At 55.4% G+C, this 11,739-nt stretch overlaps 1 non-coding gene across 1 annotated transcript; it reads left to right on the top strand.

The window, feature by feature from the left end:
• The first annotated feature begins 2,121 nt into the window (after window positions 1-2,121).
• LOC138655005 (5.8S ribosomal RNA) lies at window positions 2,122-2,273 on the top strand. Its single transcript, XR_011316596.1, has one exon. It is a non-coding gene; the product is annotated as a 5.8S ribosomal RNA (ribosomal RNA).
• Window positions 2,274-11,739: the final 9,466 nt, after the last annotated feature.

Raw genomic sequence — 11,739 nt, 5'->3', positions numbered from 1 at the left:
GCGCGGGCGAATGGCGGGGCGCCCACCCACCTCGGCGTGGGGGCCCGTCGTCCGAATCGCTCCCCGCGCGGGGTAGCACAACGATCTTCTCCGAGGGCGGCCCTTTGACTTCCAGATGCGCAGCTCGCCCGCGGAGGCCCGTGCCGACCCCCACCCAGCGTCCGATGGGCGGCCTCCGCGGTGGGCATCGGCGAGAGCGGCGGCGGTGGGTGGCGCTTCCACGCCACCGCCGAGCTCCGCGTTCTCCAGTCTTTTCCCGAGCCCCTACGATAGTGGGGGGACGACAGACGCGTGGGGAGGCAGGCGGAGTGGGTTCTCACCGCGTGGTGTGCCCGGCCGAACGCCGTCGCCTTCCCCGCTCGTCCGACGTCCTCCGAGGCGGCTCGGAAGGGAGCGCGAGAGGGAGAGAGCGAGAGAGAGAGAGAGAGACCAAGCGGACGCCCCAGAGCGAGAAGGGAGGATGGAAAAGGGAGAGACGAGTGGGGCAAAAAGAGTTTTGGCGAAGGGGAGTACCCGGCGAACTGCCGCCCCGGGCTTCTTCTGTTCTCAACAGCGGAGGCACGGCTTTGGGGGGGAGACGCCGCTCGGTTGGGGCTCCTTTGAGGTTACGGGCAAGAGCCCGGGACGAGGGACTACGCCATAGGGCGACGCCGACACGGCCAGGCCAACTGCGCCCCCCGTGCGACCTCCGCGTCGCTGGCGGGCTCTGCGCCTGAGCCGCGGTGGACCCCGACGGCCAGCCCCCCTCTCCCACTCCTCGCGCCCGTCCGCCGGTGGGTCGAGGACCCCCCGCGGCGGAGGCAGGTCTAAGCCAGACGGAGGCCCCGCATAGGCCCCCCACCGCCCTGGCCCCTCTCCCCAGCAGCGACTCTGTGTGTCGCCCCGGGAGCGGTGGGTCACGAGGCAGGGTGGCCGTGGCGTCCTCCGAAGGCCAGTCACCTACGGCCCTCCCCGTGCAAGGGGTGGTTTTTACAACAGATGCCCTCCGATCGGGAGGCCGGGTCTAAGCCAGATGGTGGCGCCGCATAGGCCCCCCACCGCCCTGGCCCCTCTCCCCAGCAGCGACTCTGTGTGTCGCCCCGGGAGCGGTGGGTCACGAGGCAGGGGAGCCGTGGTGTCCTCCGGAGGCCAGTCACCTCGCCCTCTCCGTGCAAGGTGGGTTTTTTTCCAGACACCCTCCGCATCGGCCGCCTCGCACCGTACAGCGTGCACGATCTCCCCAGTGGCACTGCACTCGCCGTTCAGGCTCCTGTTTTCCTCCGGAAGGTGACGCCCCGGGATGCCCGCCTGCCGGCACGGACGACGAGGAGGATTTCCCTTCCTCCGGGTGCCCTTCCCGCTGCGGGGCTTCCTATCTGGCTTCTCTCCCTCGATTGATTAAGTCCCTGGCCTTTGTACACACTGCCCGTCGCTACTACCGATTGGATGGTTTAGTGAGGTCCTTGGATCGGCCCCGCCGGGTTCGGCCAAGACCCATGGTGGAGAGCCGAGAAGACGATCGAACTTGACTATCTAGAGACAGTAAAAGTCGTAACAAGGTTTCCCTAGATGAACCTGTGGAAGGATCTTTAATGGGCGAGTGAAAAATACCGATGAGGTGCAGATCAGGAGGCCAGCCGCCCGCCAAATCCCCGAAGGGTACCGAACGTGATGGGGGCGGTGGTAGGTCTCTTTCTGCTTCGCCAGGGCGCTCCGCAGGGTGGGGACGGTGAGGGCACGTGAGGACAGCGGGCGGGCGACGTCGGGAGGGTGCGGGGAGCCCCTCTCGCTCCGTCGCCCAGGAAAAAGACGCCCGGCCTCGCGCCGACGATTGTTGCCCTGCCGCTGCCTGCCGAGGAAAAATAAGAAGCCCCCCGCGTACGCGAAAGGCCGTCCCGGGTACCATTCTCCTGTGCGCTCACACACCCCTCCCCGGGGTATGTGGGTCTGGGCGGTAGGTTGAGAAGCCTCGAGCCCTCCTTTGTTCTCCTCCCCGCTGGAGGGAGGGACGGGGAGGCCGAGCGCCCGGGCAACAGGGCCGAGATTTGAAAACAACCCTCCAAAGCATCCCAGTCTTTTGCGGCCGGCTGACACGAGAGTGAAAAGGGGGGCGCCTCCGAGTGTCCCCAAACCAGAAAGCGCGACTCTTAACGGTGGATCACTCGGCGCGCGCGTCGAAGAACGCAGCTAGCTGCGAGAATTAAGTGTGAATTGCAGGACACATTGATCATCGACACTTCGAACGCACCTTGCGGCCCCGGGGTGCTCCCGGGGCTATGCCTGTCTGAGGGAGCCCCTCCATCTATCGCCTCCATGGCGCAGCTGGGGTCCCCTCGCAAGGGTGACAACGAGGGAGGCCTGAGGCTCCGTGCCCTGATGGTCTCTTCTCCTTTATCCCTTACGTCCCCCCAAGGCCAGACTCACCTGCCCTGGGCCCACCTGATGGGGTTTACCATCGTCACTCCCCCCGTTGCGACGTGAAACCCTGTGGCGCAATGAAGGTGAAGGCCGGGGCGCTCCGGCCGAGGTGGGATCCCGCCGCCCGCTCCGGGGGGTTGACACGGCGGGTGCACCATCGGCCCGCCTCTGTCGGGGAGGTGGAGCATGAGTGCGCGATAGGACCCGAAAGATGGTGAGCTATGCCTGGGCAGGACGAAGCCAGAGGAAACTCTGGTGGAGGTCCGCAGCGACCCTGATGTGCAAATTGGTCATCTGGGTATAGGGGCGTTTGTAGATGTGCTTGGCCCGTACGGGGATCGAACCCACGACCTTGGTGTTATTAGCACCACGCTCTAACCAACTGAGCTAAATGGCCATAGGTGTGGTCCCTGGGTATAGGGGCGAAAGACTCACGGAGACCACGGGCAGACGTACAGGGGCCTGATCAACCCCTGGACCGTACGGGCTGCTGTGCCTGCCGCAGGCGAGAAGCGAGAACCCCTTCGGGGCACGGAGACTACAACCGGACGTACGGGGGTCTGACCCACCCCTGGACCGTACGGTCTGCTGGCTGCCGTGCCTGGTGCAGGCGAGAAGCGGGAACCCCTTCGGGGCACGGAGACCACAACCGGACGTACGGGGGTCTGATCAACCCCTGTACCGTACGGGCTGCTGGCTGCCGTGCCGTCCTCAAATTGCTTGGCCTAAACAAAAGTCAATTTTTTGTGACAACAGTGATGACCGTGACATAGCACTGGAGGTGTACCCCAAGACAGTGACCTAAGTGTGGGTGAAGTCTGTGGTTCATGGGCGGAAAGTTGAATTTTGGGTGAAAAACCATACTTTCACACTTTGAAAATTTCAGACATGTGTCAGACTTCCAGGCAGGGGGAAACCGCTGGAGGTGTACCGAGGACACTTCCAGAAGCCTGGGGAAGCTTTTCTGGAAGAGTCCTTGACACTTGGAAAATTTTGGGCAATTTTCTGAGAAAAAAAAAAAATCACATTTCCCCTTACCCCCCACCCAAGAGGGGCTTCAATATGTTGCAGAGTACCCCGAAAGGGTCCCCAAAGTGGGAGAAAAGTGAGGCAAGTCAAAGAGGCAAAGATGAATGTACATTTGAATAATTTTATTAATGTCAGATAAAAATTGACATATTCACAAGGGCTTTGTTCTCCTGATTGGGATGAGCCGAATATTCTTGAGACTATACTCCTCAGTAGAATCGGATGACTCGGTATCACTTTCCGTGAGGTCTACCACCTCGTTATCCAATTCACTGGTTGATGCCATTACTGGCGACATAATTTTTGCGTCCTCATGATTTCCTGCGTTGAACACTAGCTCTTGGGCACGGCACATATCGGTCAGGGTCTTCTCCCGGTAAACTCTCTCGGCCACATCGTTTGTATGTGCCAAGTAGCGTGCAAACAAGCGCTTTTCGCAATCTGTGTATTGTGACAAAGTCCATGTCTCGCAAATCCGCCGTACAAGGTGGCTGGTGATGTTTGGGAGGTTGTAGCTACGGAGGAAAGCACATTGTTAGTACTGGTTGCTACTTATGGCTGTGGGTCACTTGACTTGTGGCTACCTTACCTTGAATGGTATCGTCTGAGTCTCATGGATGGATTTTTTATGACCTTCCCGGTACACGTCACGAAAAAGTTTGTGATAATCTTTCGGCCAAAGGTAAAGACCGGTCTGACATATTCCGCATACGCATTGAACCACTGAAAAAGAAAAAAAATATATATATATGTTACTCTCCAGTCTGGGGGCACCCCTCCAAAAGGTTTTACATGGGGACAAGAGAGTGTTTTGCTCCCCACAATGAGTGGGGTTGCCTGGGTTCCCTGGCTTTGAGAAAAGCTTACCGATTCCTCTTCCTCTGAAAGTACAAAAGTTGCTACCTGAGAGGTGGAGCACTTGTGAGTCTTCACACCCACAATTGTCTTGCGTCTTCCTTGGTACGTGTGATGGATCCTCTCATTCCACTCTGAAACCTACGATGTGAAAAAAAAAGGTGGAAAAATATTGAACCGGTTCAGCAAATACCGCTGACCCACAGGGCCCGACGACTTACCGTCATGTTACGAACAACACCTGGTCTTTGGAGATGTTTTAGAATCAGAAGGGCCTCGAGGTACAGTACCACTTCCCGGCGATCTACTTCTGATCCGCCATCTGTCACAGCCTCGATGCTAGCTAGAAATGTTGGCCTTGCCTCCTCCAGTATAATCTGGCAGTCCTTGGGTGACTTTGATGGCTTCATCAATAGATCGTACCTGTGGGGAAAAATAAAGGCAATTAACCAACATCCAAGGTTTGGTAACAATGCGCTGAATATTGGCTCTTTTGAACGGTGTACCTTTTACTTACAGACTCTCGGCAGGCTCCCTTGTACAATGATTTCTGAAGGTCTGTTGTAAAATTCATGAACACTTCGCATGCCTTATAAAGTTGAGGATTCTCTAGTCTCAGTTTGGTAGCCCTCATCTGATACATGGTAAATCTCCGTATATGCTTCAACATTTTGAGGGAGGTCTGGCTCGATAGATGGAGTTTTCCAAGTTGTTGAAAAAAATTATTAACCTGGTTTGGTTTTACGAGGTACTCCAGAGTTACAGATTTTGGGTTCACAAAAAATAGAAACCGTGCTACGTTTGATACCTCCTGTTGACAGTTTGGGACCCCATGGGTAACTGTTAGGTACGAGTGGAACCCCTTTAACATGGGGTGATTCAATGAGTGACGCTTGTACAATCCGGCGGCCTTGGTAGCCGTGCGGTTTTTGTCTTTCCATTCCCTTTTCTGGATACTTAAATTGCTGCCATCCATGACCTCCTCATTGCCTATGCGGTCAGAAATGCTCCCTGTGTGGTCAGGCTCAGGGCACGGGTCTCCCTCCCGACTGTCTACCGGCCGTAAAAGGAAAGGCACATCCATCTCATCCGAATCTAGCTTTGGCGTGGGGCATGGGTCTCCCTCCCGACTGTCTACTGGCCGTAAAAGGAAAGGCACATCCATCTCATCTGAATCTAGCTCTGGCGGGGGGCACGGGTCTCCCTCCAGACTGTCTCCCGGCCGTAAAAGGAAAGGCACATCCATCACATCTGAATCTAGCTCTGGCATGGAGCCTGGGCGGAGCTCCGGATTGTCAGTTGGTACCTGAGCGGGCCCTTCACAGGTCAGTGGTGTGATTTGTGACTCAAACCTAGGCTTGTTTGCTATCAAAAAGCCGCGACCTTCTAAGAAGGCTACAGTCTCCTCCAAGGATTGGAGGGGCTTGAGCTCACTGAATTGGATTGTTGTCCCCTTGTTGGCGATACAGCGAAGTTGATACTTTGCGGAGGCTATGGCGGTTTTTATCTCCGAATCACCGTGTGACCTCAGGCATACCCTTCTCAGATGTGTGGATATATATTTGGTTACCCTGTGGCACACGGGGCATGTAAGTGGTGTCCGTGGGTGCCTGCGGGGGAGACACAAGCAATAAAACCGGTCACCTTGCCAGCAAGTGTACAACTCCACTACAAGGTACATTCATGTGTCTCTACGTGGCCGACAAATGTCTTCTACTCACCGCTCCATTGCGAAGGGTTTCCCGCAGTCAAACAGAGCGTCTCGTAATAGTTTATTAAAGTGCCGTGTTTCTCTGTGTCTTGAACTGTGGCAAATGATTTTCCTCCGCGCGAGTCAGCCACGCAGGTGAAAGACGCCAGCTGAGGTGATTGAAATTAACCGGATGTGTTTTGCCGTACTCTGATATAGGTCACCACGGGGGTTGAGTCAGCCCAGGGGGTGGCACCTCCACGGTCGCTAAACATCCGTAGGGTTGATGATATATCCCTCACCTGATCCACCTGCTGTAATCACCTATACGGCATCACGGGAGATGACTCAGCCCCAGGGGTGGCACCTGACCGGATCCACCTGCCATAATCGCCTATACGGCATCACGGGGGATGACTCAGCCCCAGGGGGTGGCACCTACACGGCTGTCGATCAGTCATATCTGTAACGGATTGGGTACTAACTGGATCCATCGATCCCAGTCAAAGCACGGTGGCTCACTTGTTAGCGCTGCGGCCTTGCCGAGCTGGCGTCTCGGGTTCGAATCCTGTTGTGTCATACATTCAGAAAGGGAAAAATCTCAGGTGTTATGTCAAGGACACTTCCTTAGACATTTTTAGAAAAATTTTGAGACAATCCCGATTTTGTAAAAAAAAAAAAATCTCACATTTTCCCTACTTCAACCTCATGGGTCGTCAATATGTTGTAAAGTACCCCAAGATAGAGACCCAAGTGTGGGTAAAGTGTCTGGTTCATGGGCACAAAGTTGAATTTTCAGTGAAAATTTGTCGGAAATCCGCTGTGGACATTGGCTGGGCGCGTGACCCGAGTGAGAGAGGCGAATCTGGGTGACCCGAGCTTGGCAGGACCCTTCCCACGGGGGTCCTGGTTCTCTGGAGGTAATCACTGTCAGAAGGGCACATCTTGAGTCCTCACCCAGGTGAGGGCTCTCGGAAGGCGGACGCCCTTCTGTCTTTGTCCCCCCAGAGCAGGCTCGGTGTTTATCGGAAGTCTTCTGCGGACGTTGGCTGGGCGCGTGACCCGAGTGAGAGAGGCGAATCTGGGCGACCCGAGCTTGGCAGGACCCTTCCCACGGGGGTCCTGGTTCTCTGGAGGTAATCACTGTCAGAAGGGCACATCTTGAGTCCTCACCCAGGTGAGGGCTCTCGGAAGGCGGACGCCCTTCTGTCTTTGTCCCCCCAGAGCAGGCTCGGTGTTTATCGGAAGTCTTCTGCGGACGTTGGCTGGGCACGTGACCCGAGTGAGAGAGGCGAATCTGGGTGACCCGAGCTTGGCAGGACCCTTCCCACGGGGGGTCCTGGTTCTCTGGAGGTAATCACTGTCAGAAGGGCACATCTTGGGTCCTCACCCAGGTGAGGGCTCTCGGAAGGCGGACGCCCTTCTGTCTTTGTCCCCCCAGAGCAGGCTCGGTGTTTATCGGAAGTCTTCTGCGGACGTTGGCTGGGCGCGTGACCCGAGTGAGAGAGGCGAATCTGGGCGACCCGAGCTTGGCAGGACCCTTCCCACGGGGGTCCTGGTTCTCTGGAGGTAATCACTGTCAGAAGGGCACATCTTGAGTCCTCACCCAGGTGAGGGCTCTCGGAAGGCGGACGCCCTTCTGTCTTTGTCCCCCCAGAGCAGGCTCGGTGTTTATCGGAAGTCTTCTGCGGACGTTGGCTGGGCGCGTGACCCGAGTGAGAGAGGCGAATCTGGGTGACCCGAGCTTGGCAGGACCCTTCCCACGGGGGGTCCTGGTTCTCTGGAGGTAATCACTGTCAGAAGGGCACATCTTGGGTCCTCACCCAGGTGAGGGCTCTCGGAAGGCGGACGCCCTTCTGTCTTTGTCCCCCCAGAGCAGGCTCGGTGTTTATCGGAAGTCTTCTGCGGACGTTGGCTGGGCGCGTGACCCGAGTGAGAGAGGCGAATCTGGGTGACCCGAGCTTGGCAGGACCCTTCCCACGGGGGGTCCTGGTTCTCTGGAGGTAATCACTGTCAGAAGGGCACATCTTGGGTCCTCACCCAGGTGAGGGCTCTCGGAAGGCGGACGCCCTTCTGTCTTTGTCCCCCCAGAGCAGGCTCGGTGTTTATCGGAAGTCTTCTGCGGACGTTGGCTGGGCGCGTGACCCGAGTGAGAGAGGCGAATCTGGGCGACCCGAGCTTGGCAGGACCCTTCCCACGGGGGTCCTGGTTCTCTGGAGGTAATCACTGTCAGAAGGGCACATCTTGGGCCCTCACCCAGGTGAGGGCTCTTGGAAGGCGGACGCCCTTCTGTCTTTGTCCCCCCAGAGCAGGCTCGGTGTTTATCGGAAGTCTTCTGCGGACGTTGGCTGGGCGCGTGACCCGAGTGAGAGAGGCGAATCTGGGCGACCCGAGCTTGGCAGGACCCTTCCCACGGGGGTCCTGGTTCTCTGGAGGTAATCACTGTCAGAAGGGCACATCTTGAGTCCTCACCCAGGTGAGGGCTCTCGGAAGGCGGACGCCCTTCTGTCTTTGTCCCCCCAGAGCAGGCTCGGTGTTTATCGGAAGTCTTCTGCGGACGTTGGCTGGGCGCGTGACCCGAGTGAGAGAGGCGAATCTGGGCGACCCGAGCTTGGCAGGACCCTTCCCACGGGGGTCCTGGTTCTCTGGAGGTAATCACTGTCAGAAGGGCACATCTTGAGTCCTCACCCAGGTGAGGGCTCTCGGAAGGCGGACGCCCTTCTGTCTTTGTCCCCCCAGAGCAGGCTCGGTGTTTCTCTGTAGGATGTCCCCACCGGTTTGGTTTTTGTGTTCCGAGATGTATCCTTGCAGCTTGGCCGAAACAAACATTTGCCGTTTTCGGTGGCGACAGCCATGACCGCGGCGAAGCACTTTGGGCGCGGCCGGGATGCGCACACCCCGCTCACCACGTTTCAGTCGCTGGCTGAGTGGACTCCGTAGGGGGGCTTAATAGTCGGCCCTGTGGAAGTCGGAGGGGGGCTTAATAGTCGGCCCTGCGGAAGTCGGTGGAGGGCTTAATAGTCGGCCCTGCGGAAGACGGAGGGGGCTTAATAGTCGGCCTGTGGAGGTTGTCTGTGGGCTTAATAGTCACCCTGAGTACGCCATAGCGACTCTCCAAGGTAGGGGCACAGTGTGCGTTCCATGGGCGGAAAGTTTAATTTTGAGCGAAAAACCGTATTTTCGCACTGTAAAAAATGTCAGACTTCCAGGCGGGGGAAAACCGCAGGAGGCGTACCGAGGAGGCTTCCAGGAGCCTGGGGAAGATTTTCCAAAAGTGTCCTTGACACTTAGAAATATTTTGAAAAAAATCACGATTTTGTGAAAATTGACACGTTTCCCCTACTTCCACGCCAGGGGGGCGTCAATATGTTGTGAGGTACCCCAGGACAGTCGCCTAAATGTGGGTGAAGTTTGCGAGTCACGGGCGCAAAGTCGAATTTTGGGTGAAAAACCGCGTTTTCATACTCTAAAAATTTCAGACAAGTGTCAGACTTCCAGGCAGGGAGAAACCGCAGGAGGCGTACCGAGGAGGCTTCCAGGAGCCTGGGGAAGATTATCCAAAAGTGTCCTTGACACTTAGAAATATTTTGAAAAAATCACGATTTTGTGAAAATTGACACGTTTCCCCTACTTCCACGCCAGGGGGGCGTCAATATGTTGTGAGGTACCCCAGGACAGTCGCCCAAATGTGGGTGAAGTTTGCGAGTCATGGGCGCAAAGTCGAATTTTGGGTGAAAAACCGCGTTTTCATGCGCTAAAAATTTCAGACAAGTGTCAGACTTCCAGGCAGGGGGAAACCGCAGGAGGCGTACCGAGGAGGCTTCCAGGAGCCTGGGGAAGATTATCCAAAAGTGTCCTTGACACTTAGAAATATTTTCAGAAAATCACGATTTTGTGAAAATTGACACGTTTCCCCTACTTCCACGCCAGGGGGGCGTCAATATGTTGTGAGGTACCCCAGGACAGTCGCCTAAATGTGGGTGAAGTTTGCGAGTCACGGGCGCAAAGTCGAATTTTGGGTGAAAAACCGCGTTTTCATGCGCTAAAAATTTCAGACAAGTGTCAGACTTCCAGGCAGGGGGAAACCGCAGGAGGCGTACCGAGGAGGCTTCCAGGAGCCTGGGGAAGATTTTCCAAAAGTGTCCTTGACACTTAGAAATATTTTCAGAAAATCACGATTTTGTGAAAATTGACACGTTTCCCCTACTTCCACGCCAGGGGGGCGTCAATATGTTGTGAGGTACCCCAGGACAGTCGCCTAAATGTGGGTGAAGTTTGCGAGTCACGGGCGCAAAGTCGAATTTTGGGTGAAAAACCGCGTTTTCATGCGCTAAAAATTTCAGACAAGTGTCAGACTTCCAGGCAGGGGGAAACCGCAGGAGGCGTACCGAGGAGGCTTCCAGGAGCCTGGGGAAGATTATCCAAAAGTGTCCTTGACACTTAGAAATATTTTCAGAAAATCACGATTTTGTGAAAATTGACACGTTTCCCCTACTTCCACGCCAGGGGGGCGTCAATATGTTGTGAGGTACCCCAGGACAGTCGCCTAACTGTGGGTGAAGTTTGCGAGTCACGGGCGCAAAGTCGAATTTTGGGTGAAAAACCGCGTTTTCATGCGCTAAAAATTTCAGACAAGTGTCAGACTTCCAGGCAGGGGGAAACCGCAGGAGGCGTACCGAGGAGGCTTCCAGGAGCCTGGGGAAGATTATCCAAAAGTGTCCTTGACACTTAGAAATATTTTGAAAAAATCACGATTTTGTGAAAATTGACACGTTTCCCCTACTTCCACGCCAGGGGGGCGTCAATATGTTGTGAGGTACCCCAGGACAGTCGCCTAAATGTGGGTGAAGTTTGCGAGTCACGGGCGCAAAGTCGAATTTTGGGTGAAAAACCGCGTTTTCATGCGCTAAAAATTTCAGACAAGTGTCAGACTTCCAGGCAGGGGGAAACCGCAGGAGGCGTACCGAGGAGGCTTCCAGGAGCCTGGGGAAGATTATCCAAAAGTGTCCTTGACACTTAGAAATATTTTGAAAAAATCACGATTTTGTGAAAATTGACACGTTTCCCCTACTTCCACGCCAGGGGGGCATCAATATGTTGTGAGGTACCCCAGGACAGTCGCCCAAATGTGGGTGAAGTTTGCGAGTCATGGGCGCAAAGTCGAATTTTGGGTGAAAAACCGCATTTTCATACTCTAAAAATTTCAGACAAGTGTCAGACTTCCAGGCAGGGAGAAACCGCAGGAGGCGTACCGAGGAGGCTTCCAGGAGCCTGGGGAAGATTATCCAAAAGTGTCCTTGACACTTAGAAATATTTTCAGAAAATCACGATTTTGTGAAAATTGACACGTTTCCCCTACTTCCACGCCAGGGGGGCGTCAATATGTTGTGAGGTACCCCAGGACAGTCGCCCAAATGTGGGTGAAGTTTGCGAGTCATGGGCGCAAAGTCGAATTTTGGGTGAAAAACCGCATTTTCATACTCTAAAAATTTCAGACAAGTGTCAGACTTCCAGGCAGGGAGAAACCGCAGGAGGCGTACCGAGGAGGCTTCCAGGAGCCTGGGGAAGATTATCCAAAAGTGTCCTTGACACTTAGAAATATTTTGAAAAAATCACGATTTTGTGAAAATTGACACGTTTCCCCTACTTCCACGCCAGGGGGGCGTCAATATGTTGTGAGGTACCCCAGGACAGTCGCCCAAATGTGGGTGAAGTTTGCGAGTCATGGGCGCAAAGTCGAATTTTGGGTGAAAAACCGCATTTTCATA

This window comes from Ranitomeya imitator, unplaced genomic scaffold, assembly GCF_032444005.1.
Source record: "Ranitomeya imitator isolate aRanImi1 unplaced genomic scaffold, aRanImi1.pri SCAFFOLD_885, whole genome shotgun sequence".
NCBI lineage: Eukaryota > Metazoa > Chordata > Amphibia > Anura > Dendrobatidae > Ranitomeya > Ranitomeya imitator.
Note: the sequence above shows the minus strand (reverse complement) of the source record. Positions and strands in the feature narration are given on the sequence as shown.